At 49.0% G+C, this 4,341-nt stretch overlaps 1 non-coding gene across 1 annotated transcript; it reads right to left on the bottom strand.

Moving 5' to 3' along the window:
* Positions 1 to 3,963: 3,963 nt before the first annotated feature.
* LOC131903190 (U1 spliceosomal RNA) lies at positions 3,964 to 4,121 on the bottom strand. The gene has a single exon (XR_009377439.1). It is a non-coding gene; the product is annotated as a U1 spliceosomal RNA (small nuclear RNA).
* Positions 4,122 to 4,341: the final 220 nt, after the last annotated feature.

The following is a 4,341-nucleotide window of genomic DNA, read 5'->3' as shown; positions in this document are numbered from 1 at the left end:
ATGCCCAGGGAACTGTCCACCCCTGCACACACACAGCTCAGAGTGCCGGAAGGAGCAGCTCAGTGCATGTCCTGGTGGCCTTTCTCCTGAGCAGCAGGCCCAGCTGCCTGCAGCACTGTTAGTGTGTTCTATGCTCTCTCCCTCCTTCCTAAATACCAGAACACAGGAAATGGCACACCATCTACTCCACTTTTGCAACTTCAAAGATATCATCAGTTTCTCCCACTCCCTCATCTCTAGGATCAAAATTGGATTCTAAGTTCAAATCCAGCTTTTTCTTAGCCACCATCTCCTCTACTCTGCCAACATTTGTCCCCTGTGATACTGGGCATCTACTCTGCAAACATACTTACTAACTGGTCAATGTGATTGCTGTCTACCTCCCACACCTAATAGGTAGGTTCCTTAGACAGGATGTATTTGTCATGGTTCACCAGTCCCTCCAAATCTAGAACAGCACCTGGACTATAACAGATGCTCAGCAGATGCTTGTTAACTGAGCAAATAGCTCCTGTGGAGAAGGTCCCACAAAAGCACATGTGCTGGTCCCCCAAAGCAGAGGCTGATAGGGTATTTCTCAATGAACAGTTACAGCGACTATTCCTTTCTGACTGCTCCCACCAGAAAAAGGCATGTAGGAAGTGTCAGGCAGGTGGGCTGCATGGAGGGGGCAACAATCCTGTAACCAGCTTCCCCAATGGACACATCTATGGTGACCACTGATGTCCCAAACATACATTATACCATCTTCAGCTTCACGAGTTTGCATTTACATTAACTGACAGGGAAGGAACACACCTGTCTTGGTCACTCCACCCACTCCTGGCCCCTCTCCAGAGATGTGGCTGCCCCTCCTGGCTCACAAGTTTCTCAAGGACAGTAGCCATCAGTACTGGCCCCAGGGGACCATTTCTCATGCTGGTGCAGCTGGGATTTCCTTGCAGAGAGAACATAAAGATTAACTAGGTGGGGAAATTTTTCCCTTGGCTCTGAATCTTGGGACGTTTGTCTGATGTGGTGCGGATTCTCCAGGAGACAGGCAGAATTACTAACGGAATGCTGCATTTAAAACATATTTACCAGTTATTAACAGAACAGTGGGTGATGCATGTTTCAAGCATTTCTTATTCAACGCAGGGGAACTTCAACGTATAAATATTTCAAGGTAATTAGTAAGTGTTTATTTAACATTTGGTTGTGTTTTCCTGCATGCCCAGAAGGGTATCACCAGTAGAAGCTGGGCCCCTCCTGTGAGCAGAGGAGGACCCAGCCCTGGGGAAGGCAGGGGACCCAGCTTCTCAGCAGGGAACCTTGGGAAGCAGCCCACCTGCATGGTGTTCCATTCATGTCACAAGATTGTTGAGTATGTTTTAGGATATTTGTTAGTGCCATTAAATGAGGCTATTTGGGGCCAGGGTTAGGTCTCTGTAGGTAAGAATGCCTGGCCTGCACACATGGGGACCTGAGTTTGAATTCTTGTCATCTGTGTGGAAATCTGGACATGGCTGTGTGTGTGTACCTGTAATCCCAGCACTGAGGGGAGTGGAGACAGGAGGATTACTGGGGTCTGCTGGATGCGAGCCTAGTATATGCCTCCATGTCGACATAAATGCACACACACATGCACACACACACGGACACACACACAATATGACACATGCACAAAAAATAAACAGACAAAGCATGAGACTACACGTGAAGTTTGAACTTGAAGGCTTCTCTTGATATTTTTTTTCCAGAGCTGAGGACCGAACCTAGGGCCTTGCACTTGCTAGGCAAGTGCTCTACCACTGAGCTAAATCCCCAACCCCTATTCTCTTGATATTTTTGAAAGATGAGTGACACCTGCCACATCCCAGAGCATCCCCCAGTAGGACGTGAGTGGTCAGGACTCTGCAGGCCCTAAAAACCATTATAAGCAGCCTGGGCTTCTTAGATCTATCAGTTTGTAACATGACATACCCTACCAGCCCTGTATGAGGCAGCCTAAGATATTTACCCAAATGCATATGCTGCTTCCAAAGGATAGGGCGGTGGCCAACCTCAGAGGTGACTGAAGGTAAGACTCCTGAGATTGAGGCAAGCTTGACCAGGACACCCAAGTCACTCACTATCTTCCCAGACACATCCTGGGGCCTCCCTTCCCTTGACTGTCAAAATTAGGAAGTGTAGAGAACATCGATTGGTGCGCAGCCTAGACTCAAAGGCGAGTATCTGGCTCCTGATCCAGTGTCCTCTATTTTATAGGGAAGCTGGGGGTTATGGGGAGTATGATGTCCTGCTTTACATAGTCACTGTATTAGGCACATCCATTTGCATAGCATGAACAAGAATACTGGGCAGAAGCCGCTTAAGGGAGAGCATATGTATTTGGACTCACAGTTTTGGAAAGCTCTGTGCACGGTTGTGTGGCCCTGTGTGCTTGAGTAGAACCTCATGGCAATGGAGAGAGTGTATGTGACTAAAGCTGTTTACCTCTTGGCAGATGGGACTCACAGAGCACAGCAGGAGGCCAAGAGTGAGACCAGAAGGAGCAAGGAAGGAACAGAATCCCTTGAGGACCCACCTACTTCCTCCAGCTGGCTCCCACCTCCTAACAGTTCCAGAAAGTGGATAAGGCTTTTTTTTTTTTTTTTTTTTTTTGGTGTGTGGGAAGGGGAGACTTTGTTTCCAAAACATAACACTGTCCCTCTGTGCATGTGCATGTGCATGTGCATGTGCATGTGTGTATCTGTGTGTGTCTCTCTGTGTGTAGTGCCTTCATCAATCACACCTCCATTCCCATATCTCTTTGCTTCTCTGTGTCCCCATCCCACCCCACCTGCTCCATTCCTCCCTCCATCACTCAAAGTCTCATCTCTGAGAGACTGTGGGAGGAGCCGAGCAGGATGCAAAGCCTCAAGTCAACAGCAATATTTCACCGCTCTGCAGAAAGGCTGTAAATTCCTCCTGATGTCTCTCCGGGAAGGGAGCTGCCACACTCTCTCTTAGTAGCTAGACATGAGAATTACAGGCCCAGAGAGCACAGAAAATGGCAGGCAGTGCCCCAAGCCTGGGCTGAGGCTGGGGGAAAGGGGTGGGATACCCAGGGCTCTCCCCAGGTGTTCATGTCAAAACCACGTGTCTCTGCTTCTCAGCACATGGTACTTAACTGACTCAGCTACCAATGTACAGTGGCAGGGCCTGTGGGGACACTAAGGCATATACAGATCAGGTGACTGGCCCCAGAGGACAGAAGAGTTCATCAAATCTCCAGCCACTGCCCGGGTTGCCTCTGGCTCTGTGTTCTCAAACTTTCATTAGCATTGTTAGCCACAGGCCTAAAGCTTAGTCCCACCTGGCTCATGGACCCTTTGATGGATGCTTTTCCCTTCCAGATCCCTGTTCTGGCCCTATTTCCCAGTTGCCCTTCCCCTACCACAAAACATCAGACAACATCTCTGACCATCCCCTCAGCCTCCTTTTCCCTAGAGGGCAGAGTTGTCTTGCACAGGTTGTCTTGGGTGGGTCACAGAGGCCCAAGTGTGCCAGTTGACTAAAGCACCCTTTCTCCATCCTGGCTCTCTGTGCCATGCACAGTGCATACCTGGGGAAAGGGCTGACCACCCACCAAAAGGGGCTTCCAGGCAGCCAGAAAGACAGAAGATCCACAGGCATGGAGCAATCCACGCTCGCTCGCTCGCTGCCTGTGGGCCAGAGTCGGCCACCAGACCCACTCCATTCAGTCTGTTTCCAGAGCTTGTTAATGGACTGCCAACTTTTATTTTACTTTTTCTTACAACCAATAAACATTGTTGAACAGATATACATTGGATTTACCTCTTTCTAAGGAAGAATCTTTTTCATGTAACTACCAAGTTACGTGTGTGTGTGTGTGTGTGTGTGTGTGTGTGTGTGTGTGTGTATGTGCAGGCAGAGGTCTACATGAAGGGCTTTCCTCATTCACTCTCCCCCTTATTTTTTTAGGAGAGAGCACAAACACAATCTCCCAACTACCACACATTATGCAGTCCAGTTTCCCATACTCACGGGGTTTGGCACATCTGGAGAGTACGCCGGATAAGCCACACCTTGGGAAACCCATATTCTTGATCATGGCATCTCCCCAGCCAGGTCAGTAGCCACCTTATTTTTTTTCAAATACCTATGTATTTATCCCCATCCCAGTGTGGGAGTTTAGGGATGTGTAGGCCTGCTGCAGCATGCACGTGAAGGTCAGAGGGCAATTTGCAGGAGTTAGTTCTCATCTTCCACAACGTGGGTGTTGGGGATTGAACCCAGGGCATGAGCTTGGCAGAAAATGCCTTCAGCCACCGAGCCATTTCACTCGTACATTCGTAG

The sequence above is a fragment of the Peromyscus eremicus genome, chromosome 1 (assembly GCF_949786415.1).
Source record: "Peromyscus eremicus chromosome 1, PerEre_H2_v1, whole genome shotgun sequence".
Classification (NCBI taxonomy): Eukaryota; Metazoa; Chordata; class Mammalia; order Rodentia; family Cricetidae; genus Peromyscus; species Peromyscus eremicus.
This window is presented reverse-complemented; position numbering and strand designations above follow the sequence as displayed.